A 17852-nucleotide genomic window follows, 5' to 3' on the forward strand; every position below is an offset into this window, starting at 1 on the left:
TTTCCAGGGATGAGCAGAATCCTCATTTCCCTCTGCTATCCCCTCGTAATTTCACCTTTGGTGAAGACCCCTTCGTTCATGGTGATTCTCAAAGGACATAGACTATGCCATTATAATTTTCCTGGGAAAAGACACAGAAGTAGGAGTAGGTACACTGGCATTCCTTTGATGGGGTCTGGGTTGAATATTAGAATGTTCAATCAGACAAGGAATTTTGGTTGTTGAGAACCAACTGCAGGTGGTCATCTCCTTTGGAGCAAGAGCAAAGCAGCCTCTGCTACCACATGGTTCTGTCCAAAGGCCACAGCCTCTCCTTTCTTATTAAGACTACTGCCCACACATGGACTAACCATTTCTCACATCCTTACCCAGTTTACTCTCAAAATATAAGGCTATACAGCCATTACCTTATGACCGTCATAATAACTAAAGCTCTGTTATTGACTAGCACAGATGTCATCACAAAATAGACTCAGAACTCTCTTGTGCCCGCGGCCTTGAAAGTTAGGGGACTATTTGTGGAGCACATGATGCTATTTGGTCTGTCATACAACATCAACTTCATTGTGACTGTATCAGTCAGGGTCACAGCAGGGAAAGAGTTCCACTCAATGGCTCAACTGAAGAGATTTTAATGAAGGAACAATTTCAGAGGTGTGAGCAGCATTAAGGGAACTGATGAGGAATGTCAAATCGCCCAGAAGTTTTCAGTTATGGGAAACTATTACCACTTTTAGTGCAGAAAAGGAAAGTGGGGGGTGCTGATAATGTGGTCAGAGCTGGAGTTCTGCAGCAGGGCCTGCCAGGCAGATGTCGGTCACAGAGGGACACAGCTACTTCTAAATATGAGATGCATGTGGGGTGGGGGGACTGAATTCCCCTACATACTTCTCTCTCCATCTGCCTCTAGTATCTGGCAGATGGCCTCCCTCTGGCCACACCTCGCCCTTCCCAGGAACAAAGGCACTCATGTAGGCTGACACATGAGGGTCCACCTGCCTGGTCCATTGCAAGACAGAGGAGCAGGTTGGAAAGGGGCAAGGCATGAAATGGAAAGTAACCAGCCCAGCATCCCTCTACAGGAACCTGCTAAAACTACTTTATAATATTGGGAGAAAGCTAGATTTGAATTCTTGCCAAGGGGACTCAATTACAGAAGCGCTGAAAGATTTTGCTAGTTATGTAACAAATGCCCAGTCAAACCTGAAAACAGTGTTATAGATTCCATTTTAGGGCTAACAGTCTGGTTCAGGCACAGAATACAATCCATTTGTGTGAAATTCTCTACATTAAACACACATGCATTGTATATGTTTTCATTCTGTCTCATCAGTAACCTTGTTTAAAAACTCTTGGGGAGTAACTCAACTTTATTCCCTAAACCAACCAACTAAAGTGTGGTTTTTTTTTTTTTTTTTTTTTTTGAAACAGGGCCTCGCTCTATCACCCAGGCTGTAGTGCAGTGGCACAATCATAGCTCACTGCAGCCTCAAACTTTTGGGCTCCAGTAGAAATATAACTTTACTTAATTTCCTTTCCACTTTCTCCAAATCTCATCATTCAGTGTATTTAAAGGTACCATTCAGCACCTCTAATGTGTGTGTGTGTGTGTGTGTGCACATGTACAACTCTTTCTCACACACAGAATCTACTATAGAACTGGAAAAGATAGCATAAATAGCATCATATTGATGTTTGAAAAATTGCATAATTTCTCATCTCAGCCTCCCCAGTAGCTAGAACTATAGGTGCCCAGTTAATTTTTTTTTCTTTTACTTTTTGCAGAGATGGGGTCTCACTGTGTTGCCCAGGCTGGTACCTACTATTGTGAAGTAGTGGGATTATTGTTTATGGAAATTACTGTAAATATAAATGGAGTACTATGACTTAGCAACAAAGCATGGTGGCTAGCGGGTTCTGTGTTGCCTTTTTTAGTATGCAGAAAATTACATGGTTCTTTCCACTCCAGTTTCATTGTATCTGTCACACCACAAATAATATGATCAATCACAATTTGTCCCTATGGTCAAATGCCTTGTTTCTCTAAATTAGGTATTTTAACTGTATTTTCACTTTACATCAGAAAAATTGGTTATAGACTCCAAAAGTAAGTCATATTAGTAAAGTGTTATGAGGAAATATTGCATTGCAAATGAAAATTTTACCAAAGTTTCATTGAGTTTTGGCTTTTATTAGGACAGTATTCCTCTAGTTTAATCTCCTAATACAACTGTTCCCATGCCTTTCACTCTTTTACTGCAAAAGCTACATCTAATAAAGTTAACTCTTCTTTTGACGTTATTTTGAAGTAAGCTATTTACACAGTTGTAGCTCTAGTGACTCCAGAGACTTTAAGGTTCTTGATATTTTCTATTAACATTGCAACATCTAGGACTAAAAGTAAACTATGTTTTACATTTGCAATATTTACGTGGATTCTTTTATGATTGCTAGTTTTATAATCTCACATGCCTTTGGAGAATTATAGATGAGTGGCTAATTTCCAATTTAGGTAAAGGAAGGAACCTCTTGATAAGTTAAATGGATGCATTTCTTAACTGAACACCAGCAAAACCTCCAACTTTGAGCATGCCAGGGAGCGTTCTGCAAGCCCAGGGCTATGCTCCTCTGTGTTCTGTGCACACAGGGTGCAGGGATGGCATTTGTTGTTTCTCCTGGCAAAACCGCTCCTTTCAGGGAAATGAGAGACCTGCCACAGTGAACTCCTAGCATGAACTTTAAGGCTCAGAAACATACAAGGCAGTCCTCCACCTAACTTTAGGCTTTTCATTCTCCTGCCTGCAAGTGAGCAATAACCTGCCGGAGATGGTAATGAAATCTCCTACCGTGTTCCATTTGTAGGGATGCTTCCTCCCCCTTCTTCACTCGAGGGGGTCGAGGAATTGGCAGTGTGCTCTGCTTTCACACACCCTACACAGAAACACAGCTATCCACAGGTCCAGGAAAACCCACCTCCAGGCTCGGTGGACTTCTCCAGCTACAATTAATTGTTTGATGAGTGTATAGCTTTAAATACTAGCTCTAAGACTATGACTCACAAACTTATATCTCTGCCCTGGATATCTCCTGTGAACTGCACATGCACCTCTGCAAACGCCTTGGCGACATCTGTATTTGGACGACTAACAGGTATTTCAGCTATAACACATACAAAACTGAACTCCTGGCCTCTCCCTAAAAGCTCCTGCACCATGCTATTCCTGGGCTCAGTAACATATGCTCTTGGATGCTCTTCCCTTCAGACACTTAGGCCTAAAATCTGGTAGTCATCCTGACTCCTCTTTCTCCCCACCCTACGTTTAATATGTCATCAAATCCCATTGTCTACAAATACGTCTAGAATCTGAACACTTCTCACATCCATGAAAGAAGGGCAGTCTCCTGTACCAACAAAACAATTGGAGAATCAGAAAATCCTCTTGGAGTTTAAAAATGTACTCACTAAAATTTAAACATCAGTAAGTGGATATCATTTCATGATGCTCCAGGAACTGAGCTGGTAATTTGGAATCTCATCTTGAGCAATTCTTTATAGCTTAAAAACAAAACCACATAGAAATGTAAGGAAAAAAAGCTCGACATCGCTGATCATTAGAAAAATGCAAATCAAAACCACAATGACCTACCATTCATACCAATCAGAATGGCTATTAATAAAATGTCAAAAAACAACAGATGCCTACAATATTGCAGAGAAAAGGGAATACTTTGACGCTGTTGTTGGGAGTGTAAACTAGTTCAACCATTGTGGAACACAGTGTGGTGATCCCTCAAAGATCTAGAAATACCATTTGACCCAGCAATCCCATTACTGGGTATATACCCAAAGGAATATAAATCATCCTACTATAAAGATACAGGCACACATATGTTCACTGCAGTACTATTCACAATAGCAAAGACATGGAATCAACCCAAATGCCCATCAACGATGGACTGGATAAAGAAAATGTGGTACAGATACACCATGGAATACTATGCAACCATAAAAAGGAACAAGATCATGTCCTTTGCAGGGACCTGGATGGAGCTGGAAGCTGTTATGCTCAGCAAACTAACACAGGAACAGAAAACTGAACACCACATATTCTTACTGAAGGATGAGACCACATGGATACATAGCAGGGGAACAATGCACACTGGGGAGGGTTGGCAGGGGGTTGGGGAGGAAGAGCATTGGGAAGAATAGCTAATGGACGTGGGGCTTAATACCTAGGTGATGGGTTGGTCTGTGCAGCAAACTACCATGGCACACGTTTACCTGTGTAACAAACCTGCACATCCTGCACATCTATTCTGGAACTTAAAATAAAAGTTAAAGAGAAAAAAGAAAACCAGATAGAAAGTATGGGAGGGAGCTTAAGAGATAAGAAAGATGGATCCAAAGGTACACTATTTATTTATGGAAGTATCAGGAGAAGAGAATGGAGTAAAGGGTGGAAAAGAACTAATCAAAAAAAAAAAAAAAAGAGAGAGAGAGAGAGAAAGTCTCTTGAGTTGAAGATGGACGTATTAGGACAAAGTGCCGTGCAACTACCCTGAGGAAAGACTGCACTAAATTGCAGAGAATCAACAATCAAAGAAATTTAAAAAAAAATTTCTCAAGCTGAAGATGAACTTGAGTCATTGAAAGAAAAGTGTTTACCAAGTTGCTGGACAAGAATATTTTTAAAAATACACCTATAGATGTCTCCTCACCAAAATTATATAAATACAAGAATCCAATTTTCTAGCAACAGAAGTGTTTACCTAGTTCAGAAAGAAATTCAAACGAATATAGTATTTCTCCACTGTAATTTTAAACCCTAAGAAACCATCAGATCATTTTTAAAGGGTCCTGGAAAATACTTTGTCTACAGATGTGGGGATTTCATATATGCTTCTCTGCTGTGACAGGAAAGTAACTAGTAAAGTAAATACATTTATTTTTGTGAAGCATGTTTTCCAGTTGGCTTTTCTCACATAAACACATTAAACTGAATTAAAGATTTGCAACTCTTCCATAAAGGAATTATTGGGATTTTTCTCCTTTTGGACAAAGATTTTTAATCATCTTAGGCTTTCTATAAACTATAGCATCATAATATAAAGTATTAGGAAGGAAGGAACTCGAAAAGCATATTGAAAATATTACTAGATTTTAAAATTGATAAAAACATAGTGTATCATATTCATGTGCTCAGATATAGTAAAACTGATTCACAATTGATAACAAATCTTGTACATTAATTTAAAATAAGATCTATGTGTTATTTCATAAACAGAGCCTGATTGGTATCAACCATGATGTGGGAAAGTATGATATAGTTGTAATTAAAAGAATGAAGTTCCTGAGAGTATTTTCCTTACATTTCTCACTCCTCTGATGATCCCACAGAATCATTCCCACTCTCTGGGAGAGCCTCATATCTTATCCATTAATAACAAAGCAAAAGACATGGTTAATGGATAATTATGTTTCCTGGGATTTTGGCTTTTGTGGCTGATATACTTCACCCTATTTCATATTACTCTTACCACAAAAAGTTCTCTGGTATATTATTCATCAATTATTTCCACTTTTAAGTGGTTTAGCAAAATGCCTACTTATTATTAGATAATTCAGAGAATATATTATTTCAGAATATATATTTTATCTTACACATATTGGCATCCCATGAGAAATAGTATGAATAGAAGGACAATTTGTACCACTATGAATATCAGTCTAAAGCAAGTAAGTCACTCATGTTACACAAATGTCAAATATTCAGATCAAATCACGAGTCTTACTTGTTCTATTTTCCTATAATTACAATGATCATACTGAACCCAACACAATTTACATATCACATTCAGTAACTTACTAATTTTACAATACACAAATACTTACATATATACTATTTGCAAATCACCGCTTTTAATATTTCATAATTTTTATTTCAACTGAATTAAAGCTTGTTTTTAAAAATCGCAAGCCTGCTCAAAACAGAAATTATGTACATACATATATATTGTCACAATTTTTCCAGGCATCCTGATGTAGGTGATTAGATTAAAGACTCCATTGCTTTACAGGTTCAGTCTCAATATTTAGGTGAAAGGTACGCTATAAAACTAATACTCTATTTCTGAGGAAAAAATGTGCAGAATAGTTTTCCATCTATGCCTCTCCTGGGATCATTTTAGATAGACAACCTAAACATCAGTCCGAGCTTCCTTTCTCTGTATATTGTTAAGTGTTTCCTGGTGCTAGAACACTTCTTTGAACGTACGTTCAGGTAAGACCCTCATGCTTCTCGAGAGTTTTGTCTGATCATTGAATACCCACTGAGCTTGGTCTTTGTTGTCTTTCCATTAGAAAGTGAGTGTAACATCAGTACCTAGTGACAGTTGTCCCTATCAGATCCCTTTCACTATCTTTCCAGGTAGGGGACAGGTCACCAGGTGTACATTTCCTATTCGACATTGTTTTAAAGCTTGTCTTGCTTGTAACAAATACTTTCATATCTTTTAGTTTCTCCAGTAACACTAAATCTCTTGAGATTTCTTTGAAAGAAGTAGTCTCAGATTAAAATCAGTTCTTCCTTCAGTGTCTTTACTGAAAGAAGTGAAAAGAATTAGATGGTGAATATCATATACTTTCCCTGATAATATCTCCCTTAATGCCGAAGTGCTGTTAGTATTCTGTGCTCAGATCCAGCAAGTGCCATTTGTTTCCCTCTGAGATCAGCAGCTCAAAGCAGAAGAGCCAATAATCCATCTTTCAGAGGCTGCTCCTTTCAGTTACAATAAATTTTGATGGAAGGTGGGCAAATTTTGAAGATAATTAGAACATACTATCTTTCCTCTGTTATTCCCCTTGATATAATAACTTAGAAAATATGCTTTATATTTTAACAAGAAGCTCATTTGCTCAAAGCATGTGTTCCAAATGCATCTCCAGGTCATTCAGAGATATGGTGATGCCTCTCAGTGAGAGGTGTTACTTGACACTGGGGAATGAAACATGGATATTTTTAGCAACAGCTAAATATGTTAAAATGTTAACATATTTTGCTCATTTAAAGTGACCTTTCTTCCACATACTCTACATGTACAAAACAAACAGTCAAAAGGAATTTGCAGTCTGGAAAATGGGCTACTTTAGTAGACAACCTCGGATCGATCCACCTATCTTCTCTATCTATATTTTTAAGTTTTCCCGGAGACACACTTCTCTCCTTTAAAAAAAAAAAAAAAAAGAAAAAAAGAAAAAAAAAAGCCAGTCATCAAGTAACTACTCTGCGTCAGGCATTGCACATGCTGAAGAGACAGTGAGCAAAGACAGAGGTAGTCCGTTTCACAGGATCACCAGTGCCTGAGTGTCCAGGCTACTCCGTTAACGTGCCCCTATGAGGCAGGGTAGGCACGATCATCACCGTGGGACACCCTCAGTTTTCATAGTGAAGGCTATCAAAACGTATGTGGCTTAGCAGCTGGGAAATCAGATATCAAGAGAGTTCAGAGACAAGAATGAAATATAAATTTTACAAACTTCTATCTCTCTAAAAGCTGCCTGTCAGAGGATTTCTATAAAGTCCTAGCACATCCCAGAAACCAGAGCTAAACGAATTCCCCATGAGATCCATAAATTATTAGACGCACTAAACAAAAGAAAACTGCCAAATTTCCAAAAGCAATATATATTTTTATAAGCTTTATCTGAAATCTGGTCATACCATGAGGCCAGTTAGAAAATAAAAAATAACCTATCCATGAACCTTGAATGTTACAGTTGTCTAATATTTCCAATAGAATTCATGGATGTGACTAAATTTTGTTTTCAGGCTGTCTGTGTGAAGATAAACCATGTCTAGTTAGCTTCAGTTCACCTTGAAGATAAATCTTGAGCCCAGGCGCTGTGGCTCATGCCTATAATCCCAGCACTTTGGGAGGCTGAGGTGGGGGCGGATCACCTGAGGTCAGGCGTTTGAGACCAGCCTGGTCAACATGGCGAAACCCCGTCTCTTATTAAAAATACAAAGAACTAGCTGGGCGTGGTGGTGCACGCCTGCAGTGCCAGCTACCTGGGAGTAAACCTTGGACCTAAGGTGCAAAGTCTGGGTTCTCTCCTTGACTCCCCCATAGCACTGTGGGCTTCCCTCTTAAAAGCTGTACCACACATCCTTGCAGCTGCTGGTTTTCCTACCCATCTCCTTCACAGTCCAATGTCGTTGTGAAGACAAAGTTCCCATCTGCCTTGCTCATCATTGTGTATCCCAGTGCCTGGCAAATACAAGGTACTCATAAAAGTTTGTGAAAAAATAATCAATGTGTACTTTAAATTTAGAAAGATATTGTACAGGTATGTATGATTAACTATCTTATTCAAATCAAATTGATTTCATTTCATATACCCTTAGGAGTTTATTTTCATTGTCCTATCTGTGAACTATTCAAGTCAAGGTAGCTCATGTCAAGAGCATGGCTCTGGAGTCCAATCTTTTCGATCAGATCCTGGTTCCATTGTGACTTCAAGTTACTTCTCTGTTACTTCAAGTTACTTCCTGTTAGAGAATTGTGAGTGTAAGGTAAGATAATTACTGTAAAGTATATAGCCCAATACCACGGCAGCTGCTATTTTTGTTTGCCAATGTTATTTTCATTAGCAAAACAAAGTAGGTGATAAGGCAATATCCCACCACACAGGGAACCAGACCGGCCTTTGGCTCACACCATTAGCTGCTGTTAGCAAGCTTTTCACTTTCAAAGGTTTAGCCTCAAAACTAAGTATGGGCCTGTGACCAAAATTAAACATGTTATTTCTTTCCATCGTCCACTCCAAAGAAGTTGCTGTTGTAGAAGTAGCAATAAACTTTAACAGAGCAAATGTTTCCCTAGCTAGTCTCGTCTCAAATTTCTGCTTAACATATCTACAGAAACCCACAAAGAACAAAACAATAATAATCAATTTTACTTCAACCACAAAACACCGTGCTATATGTAACATGCTTTCTTTCACAATTAGCATTTGTGTAATGCCACCACATGCAGCCTTTCTATAGGGTAGTTTAACAGTTCAACATCCAGAGAATAGATGCACAAAGATGTTCAACACAGTGTTGTTTGATACAGCAAAATCAATTTCAAATCAAAACATCTGCCACTTGGTTAAATTAAGAATTGAATAAAACTATGCTTTGCTTGAGGATTTTGGATTTTTAATTTGTTTTTTTCTAATACACAATTTTAAAGTTTGTAATGAGAAAGTCTTTATCTTCCTATGAGAAATATACTTTAAAGCTACCTAAACAATAAATCAATATAAGAAAAATAGAGAAAGCAAGAAAATAACAATGTTTCTGGAAGGGTGTTAACCAAAATGTTAACTTACAGGAGTCATGTTTTAATTATATATATATCACAGTGTTTAAACTATTATTAACTATATGTATTTCCTTTTTTGATTTTCTGCCATGTTTGGAAGACAGGTGTGATTTACAGGACAAGAGCTGTCACTTATCCATCTCTACAGAATTTATTGCAGTGAATAATAATTATTTGTTGGGTAAATACAAATGAATAAATGAGTGCACTGTTGAACATCATAAAAATCATACACATTTCATCTGAGAGAAAAAGCAATGAATTGGCAGCCTTGGGAAATAGGAAATCTCTATTAGAACATTTTGGGCCAAAATCCTCTTTTATTATTATTATTATACTTTAAGTTCTAGGGTACATGTGCACAATGTGCTGGTTTGTTACATATGTATACATGTGCCATGTTGGTGTGCTGCACTCATTAACTCATCATTTATATTAGGTATTCCTCCTAATGCTATCCCTCCCCCTCTCCCCCCACCCCACGACAGGTCCAGGGTGGGGAACATCAAAATCCTGTTTGCACTGGGAAGAGAAATCTACAAGTAAACTAGTTCTTGAATAATGTTTAGAAAATGATGGGGTCTGGGCATGGTGGCTCACATCTATAATCCCAGCACCCTGGGAGGCTGAGGTGGGAGGATGGCTTGAGCCCAGGAGTTCAAGGTTATGGTGAGCTAGGATTGTACCCCTGCACTCCAGCCTGGGCTGCAAAGCCAGATCCTGTCTCTAGGAAAAGCAAATGATGGAGTCGTGTTTTGCATCCTTCCCTTTCCCCCTCTCAATTTCACATTCAAACACTCAGGACCTGCCCATTCCCTCCCACTTTGAACAAAACCTGCTTTCAGAAAGTAGCCGGTATCTGTCATGTACATGTTGACATGAATTCAGTTCATTGTTCCCCTTCCCAGGTGTCTTGGTGAGATTTAGCTGGATAATCTCCTCCTGCTTTGTAGTGGGGTTCTTTGGTCATCATCTGACTCCAAAGCGATACCTGTGGGCCTCAGATGTGAAGCTGGCTGAGGAGACTTGCTTAGAATGCGGCAGTTTCGGCACTAATGTTCTGTTTGAAATGGATTGTGTAAATGACTTTTAGTTATGTGTCTTAAAAAGGATTGGTGGGTTATGTTCACCTGAACAGCCTCAGCCCCAATGCCTAGACCCCACTGATGAGAAAAACAGTTCTGTAACTACCTGTGTGGTCCCTGCAGATGCTATTCGACAATTTGAACCCTGAGAGCTGGCCACTGTCACCAGAGGTAAGCCAGTCAGGAGCACGTCCAGCTGGCTCCGTGGGATATAAGGCCCAACAGCTGTAGCTAAGGCCAGCCTAAGGCCCCAGGATGTACACCAGGTCCTGACTTGCTGCTCCTGTGGAGTCCTGGTGACGAAGGGATTGCTCCTCCATTGAGTGGCCAAGACCTGGTTTCCACGAAGACTCTTTCAGAATGACTCCACCTGCCTCTTTCCTTCATCTGTGCATGTGGAATCTGACAGATGGCTGAGCAATAAACACTTAGAAATCACAGGACAACATGCTTGTGTTTCAGTGGTACTCTGACTGTGCCTTCATGTAAAGGCCCATGCATTGAAAGTAAAAATTAGCTGCCTTTTCTCTATAACTTCAACTAGTGTATCATGAAAATTATAGGATGAAAAGCTTTGACTCTATTAAAGGAATTCCCGACATCAATAGTTAAGGCGATTAGTTTGAGGGTTCTTGGGGCCATTTCCAATCAGGCATTCCCATCAGGCAAAATGTTTCCCCACCAATGAGCAAAGGCCATTCTGAGACCAAGTTGAAGGTTGCTCTCTCCCAAAACAATGAGCAGACCTCTTTCCCTCCCAGCGAGACATAGAAGCACCTGCTCTGTGCATGGATTCTTATTTAGGAACTCAAAAAATAAGGAGGGCTTACAATGATTATGAGAAAACCTAACATTTATTAAGGTAAAAATGCTGTCATCATCTTATCTTTCCATGACTCTTATCCATTGAAAAAAGCAGTTAAATTTCCAAATTATAGGGAAATTATTTTGTAAATTTTCCTGAAAAATTTTATCTAAGGACCATCTTAAAGTAACTAATAATCAGTTTCCAATCACTCACTTAACAAGTATTAATGTAATATCTAGTTTGTTTCAGAAACTGTGCTAGATGCTAGGAATATAGGGGTGTAAATGACAGAAAACGCAGCTGTTCATTCTGATTAGTGAGAGAGAAAGACATGAATTCCCCATCCTGACACCAAAACCACCCTGTCAAGGTGATCAATGGCCAAAGCTCAGCCGATCTGATCTCCCTGAAGCATTTGATGGTGTTGATGATCCCTTCCTCATGGAATCAAAGGAGGAGATTCCATCCTCCTTTTTGCTGATGGAGCTTCTCATTCTCCTGGTTGTTCTCTCCCATCTCCTCATCTCCCTGACTACTGTTGGAGTGCCCAGAGTTCTGGTTTGACCTGTTTTCTAGTCTATACTACCCTCATGGTAATTTCTTCTGGGCACAAGTCTTCAACTATCTTCTATATGCTGATAACTCCTATATTTATATCTCCTGCTCAGCCACCTTCTTTGAACTCTGGACTTATATATGCAACTTTGATATCTACAACTTGACTATTTAGAAGGCATCAAAAACTTAACACATCAAAACTTAACTCCCATTCCTTCCCCTAGATCCTTCTCTACCTTCAGCCTTCCCCATCTTGGTCAATGCCCATTCCATCCTTGCAGTTGCTCAAGCCAAAACTCCTGACACCTTTCTTAATCTTACATACCCCACACTGCAGCCATCTGGAATCCCTTTGGCTCTCTCTCCAAAACATAGCCAGATTCTGATCTTTTCTCACCTCTTCCATTTCTCATCACCACATTTCACAAATGTGAAGGAATGTGATTGTCTCTTGCTCAAATGATTGCAATTTTCCCACTGACATCCCAGATTCCATTCCTCGTCTCCTAAAGTCAATTCTTAACATATGAGACAAAGCGATCCTTTGAGAACTTGGCTTATTGTCACTCTCCTACTAACAAGGCTTATGAGGCTCTATGTCATCCCCTTCATTGCCTCTTTAACGTCGCCTCTCAGAACTCTCCTTTGCTAAGTGCTCCAGCCACAGGGACTTCCTTAAGAATGTCACTAAAATCTACCACCAGTGACCAGCATCCTGCCTCAGGGATTTAGACTTGCTGTTTTCACCTCCTAGAATGCTATTCCTGAAATATCTGCTAATTCCATTTCCTCATCTGTTTCTACTCAAGTGTATCTTCTCACTGGAGCCTTTTCTGACCATCCCATGTAAAACCACAGCCCCTCCCAGCCACTAGGATTTCCCCTTTCCTGCCCTAATTTTCTCCATAGCATTCATTAGTATGTTACATCCTCATATTTTTTATATTTGTCTTATTTGTTGTCTGTCTACCTTCATTGAAGCCAAAGCTTCATTATGGTAGAAAGTTTTCTTGTTTTATTTACTGATGTTACCTCAATATGTAGAACTATATCTGGCTCACAGTAGGTGTTAGACACAATTAAAAAAAAACACAATATGTGATAAAATAAACAAGTAAACAATTATACAAGTATTTTATAATTGTAATAGTTATTGGTGTAAGGTTTTATGATGGGGGATGTGAGAGCAGCTGGGAGGGGCAGAGGCGGCTTCCATGGGAATGTGACAGCTGAGAAAGGGTGATTTGCTCGCATTAGCCGTGAGGAGAGGAGGGAGAACATCCAGAAGAGTCAGCGTGGTGGTGACCATGAGGCAAGATTATGTGGTCCAGGACCCAGGGCAGGAGGATGCTGCTGGAGAAATAAGCGAAGCAGAGGGTGACCCGATTCAGGGTGGGTGTGTTAGCAAGAACTCAGTCTCAGAGGGCATATGAGTCATGGAAGTAATTTTCATTTTGTCCTAAATGGAGCGAGGGGCCAATAAATCATTTTAAGAAGAGTGGCATGGTTAGATTAGCATTTTAGAAATTTACTTTTTCTCCAATATGGAGAATAATTGGAGGAGGCAAGACCAAAGAGGCGGTCATGGGGTATATATATATATATATGCCCTCATGGGGCATATATTTCCCACGGAGAGACAAAAAGGAATAAATCATCAAATGTTGTATTTTATCAACTCAAATCACTCTTTTTTTTTTTCTTGAGATGGAGTCTTGCTCTGTTGCTCAGGCTGGAGTGAAGTGGCATGATCTCAGCTCACTGCAACCTCCGCCTCCTGGGTTCAAGTGATTCTCCTGCCTCAGCCTCCTGAGTAGCTGGGATTACAGGTACATGCCACTATTCCCAGCTAATTTTTGTATTTTTAGTAGAGACAGGGTTTTGCCATGATGGCCAGGCTGGTCTCAAACCCTTGGCCTCAAGTGATCCTCCTGCCTTGGCCTCCCAAAGTGCTGGGATTACAGGCGTGAGCCACCATGGCTGACCTCTCAAACCACTCTTTTTTATTCACATTTTTTAGTTTCTGAAGTTGGGATGTGGGTTACAATCCACAGTGTCTTAGATCTGATAAAATGTGGTAAAGCAGAAAACATCAGGCCATAAGAGGTGCTGCAGTATAAGGAAAACATGATGATATGCAGAGAGTGGATGTGAGGTTGTGAAATGTATATTTGGTCTTTGTCCTAAAATCCTTGGAACCTTTAAAATGGTAAATGTCTTCTTGTATGTTAATAAGTGGACTGGTGACTAGCAGCCCCTAGGTACCTTCAGGATGGGGGCTGGTCACCCAAAGAGCCAAGGCAAGATTAGAGGGTTGGGACTTCCAGCCTCACCCCACAACCTCCAGGGAGGGGAGAGGGGCTGAAGGTTAAGCCAATCACCAATGGCCAATAATTTAATAGTCATACTTACGTAATGAAGCTTTTGTAAGAACCCAAAGGAACAGGATTCAGAGAGATTCCAGATAGCCAAACACAGCCAGGCACGGTGGCTCACGACTGTAATCCCAGCACTTTGGAAGGCCAAGGCAGGTGAATCACTTGAGGTCAGGAGTTCAAAACCAGCCTAACCAACGTGGTGAAACCCTGTCTCTGCTAAAAATACAAAATTAGCCAGGTGTGGTGGTGCATTCCTCTAATCCCAGCTACTTGGGAGGCTGAGGCAGGAGAATTGCTTGAATCCAGGAGGTGGAGATTGCAGTGAGCCAAGATCATGCCATTGCACTCCAGCCTGGGCAACAAGAGCAAAACTCTGTCAAAAACAAAACAAACAAACAGCCAAACATGTGGGGGCTTCTGGAGGGTGGTGCACCCTGAAAGTGCATGGGAGCTCCATACCCTTTCCCACATACCTGGCCCTATGGGTCCCTTCATCTGTGTCCTTTGTAATATCCTTTATAATAAACTGATAAATGTAAGCATTTCCTTGAGCTCTCTGAGCTGCTCTTGCAAATTTATCAAATTGATAAAGGAGGTTTTGGGAACCTGATTTGTAGCTGATTGGTTAGAAGCACAGGTAAAACAACTTACGGTTTTCAATCAACATCAATGGTGCTGCTTCATTTTTTAGGACTGAGTCCTTGACCTGTGTGATCTGACTCTGTCTCCAGTTGGATGGTGTCAGAATTGAATTGAATGAGAGGACTCTCAGCTGGCATCCTCTGAAGAATCATGGCTTGCTTGGTGGATGAAGAAAACCCCACACACATCTGGTCACAGAAGGATTCTGTGCTTAATCTTGTAGGATGAGAACAGGGAAATAAAAGTTTGTTTTTTCTACAGTGAACACAAGACCACTTTGGCCTGAGTGGTCAGGGCAGCCCTTTCAGAGTGGTGGCATTTAATCTGAGATCTAAATGACCAAAAGGAGCCTTCCATGAGAGGACATGGCCAAGCAGAGGCAACAAGGAGTCCCAGGACTCAGGAGTGAGTTTGGTGTGTTTATCAGTTATCCATTGCTAAGTAACAAAACAACCTCAAAACCTGGTGACTCAGCCCAACAATCATGTATTTGCCACAACTCTGTGGCTCAGCAGTTTGGGTTGGGCTTAGCTCATGATGGTTGGGCTCATGTCATGTCTGGAGGCTGGCAGAGATGGAGGAAAGTGACTCCTATGTCTCTCATGAAGCAGCAGAGTAGTTGAGCCTTCTTTCAGAAGCAGCCAGAGAAAAAGAAATCCCAAATCTACAGTGCTTTTTAAGCCTTTTCATATATCATATTTGCTCTTGTCACAAAGGTCAAAGCAAGTCACATGCCAAGCTTGGAGTTAATGTGGGAGGGCCACACAAGGATGTGGATCAGGGAGGGGTAATTCACTGGTGTCCTTACTATAACAATACCCGACAATGAGCTGAAGGAAGAGAAGGAAGAAGGATAGAGAGAAGGGAGGTAGCAAGTTTGAAGAGGTAGGTAAGTAGGGTTCAGATCATGGTCTTTCTTTATAGACCAGAGAATGTCTGGTTGTTTTCTAAGTGGATGGGGAGACACCAGAAAGTTTTAAGCAGGAAAATAATTAGATCTGGTCTACATGGTTCAGACTGGCTCCTTATCATTGATCATTACCAATGTGTCTTGTAATTGGACAAGAATGTGAGCAGGAAGGCCAGTTAAGAGATTGCTCTGTCAGTGGTCCCAGGAGAAGACAGTTGTGGCATGCCTGTGGCATGTGGCAGAGAGATGAGAAGCAGCAGCTGAACAGAAGAACCTTAGAGGTATCACTGAGGCCTGGGTTAGATCTGGGTACAGAGGACATTGAGAGCCTTTGTCTCTGTCCAGTAACAGATCCTGGTTTTAGCAACTCAGATGGGGCCCACGGCCCAGGCAGGGCTCTGTAAATTTGCTAAAGAAATAAATACATTAACAAATTAATTGCCATCTTGACTTTTGGTTTCCATTGTAACTACCTGGACAGAAACGGGCTGCTAACTGATTCAGGTGTTTCATCCTACTCTGGGGTGAGTTTTACTGCAATTTTTACTGTAATAATTATCTATTGCTATATAGCAAACTATCTCAAAGTGTAGTGGTTTAAAACAATACACACTTACTATCTCAGTTAGGAATCAGGAACAAGTTGGCTGGATGGCTTAGGCACAAGGTCTCTCATGAGGCTGCAGACAAGATGTTAGCCAGGACTGCAATCATCTGAAGGCTCAATTGGGGTTGGAAAATCTGCTTCTAAGGTGGCTTCCTCACACAGCCAGCAATGTGGTGCTGGATGCTGGTGGAAGGCCTCAGCTCCTCCACACTGGGCTCTCCCATGTGGACCCCTTCCCAGGCTGCTTGAGCATTCTCACAACACAAAGGGTGGCAGCAAAATGTGTATCCTCTTCATGACACAGACTTGGAAGTCTCACATTATGACGTCACCATATTCTAGGTATTAGAAGCAAGTTACTGTCCAGCCCACATCCAGAGGGAGAAGAAGCAGATATTTTACCTTCTGAAGGGAGGTGTGTCAGAGTAGTTGTAGGCAATACTAAAGCCACCAGAATTATTAATGACATTCACCATCTTTTGAGTACCCAATAGGTGTCAAGAATTGCACTAGCTATTTTATGGGCACTATCTCATCTGACCCTCACACCAGCGTCTTACAGATGAGGAGACAAAATCTCAGAGGATCTGCAGATGTGTCTGAGATATTAAGGCCAGAAAGTGATAGAACCAGTACTGTAAATTCTATCAGTTTGACTCTGAAACCTTCCCTATTTTTGCCTCGCTGCATCTAGGCCTTTTCCCAAACAGCACACAGAACCTTAAGCAAAAGCTTGGCAGTTCAGAAACCTAATTTCATATAAGGCATCATCTGTCTGTTTTAAACTATGTGCTACTTGGAAGCACTGATCACTTTGTTGCACACATAAAATTATATTAATGTGAACCTCATTATTCAGAATTTGTGATAATGATTAAGCTTATCACAAAGTTTAAACATATTAAACAAACTGATGGCATTAATAAGATTTCACTTAAAATATGATAGCTTTTGGCTCAGTGCCATGGCTCACACCTATAATTTCAGCACTTTGGAAGGCTGAGTTGGGTAGATTGCTTGCGCCCAGCAGTTGAAGACCAGCCTGGGCAACATGGTGAAACCCCACCTTTACAAGAAACAAAGAAATTAGCTGGGCATGGCAGTGTGTGCCCATAGTCCAAGTTACTCAGGAGGCTGAGATGGAAGGATCGCTTGAGCCTGAGAGGTCAAGGCCATAGTGAGCTGTGATCCAGCCTGCAATCCAGCCTGGGTGACAGAGTGAGACTTTGTTTCAAAAAAATAAAGAAATCATAAATCATAAAATGTAATAGCTTTCACAGACATTGGTTATGCAAAATTCAAAACCATGGCGTTTTCACTAAGGCCTTACGAGATTGATATGGTCTAAAGATTCTTAGATGAGAGTTCATGTCTCTTTTTGTGCCGGAAACAATTAATGTTAAAAATTTCTAAGACACACAGTTTTACTGGTTTACTGTTTCAAGCTGACTTTCTTCCACATCCCCTCAAATACTTGGTGTTTTAACCTTGAACC

General features: G+C 40.5%; 1 long non-coding RNA gene across 1 annotated transcript; it reads right to left on the reverse strand.

The window, feature by feature from the left end:
* Window positions 1-12981: 12981 nt before the first annotated feature.
* LOC131382962 (uncharacterized) lies at window positions 12982-16620 on the reverse strand. The gene is made up of 3 exons (XR_009212594.1): window positions 16368-16620; window positions 14850-15056; window positions 12982-13173 (listed from the first exon to the last, which is right to left on the reverse strand). It is a non-coding gene; the product is annotated as an uncharacterized LOC131382962 (long non-coding RNA).
* Between the last annotated feature and the right edge of the window lie 1232 nt (window positions 16621-17852).

The sequence above is a fragment of the Hylobates moloch genome, unplaced genomic scaffold (assembly GCF_009828535.3).
Source record: "Hylobates moloch isolate HMO894 unplaced genomic scaffold, HMol_V3 SCAFFOLD_3, whole genome shotgun sequence".
In the NCBI taxonomy this organism is placed as follows: Eukaryota; Metazoa; Chordata; class Mammalia; order Primates; family Hylobatidae; genus Hylobates; species Hylobates moloch.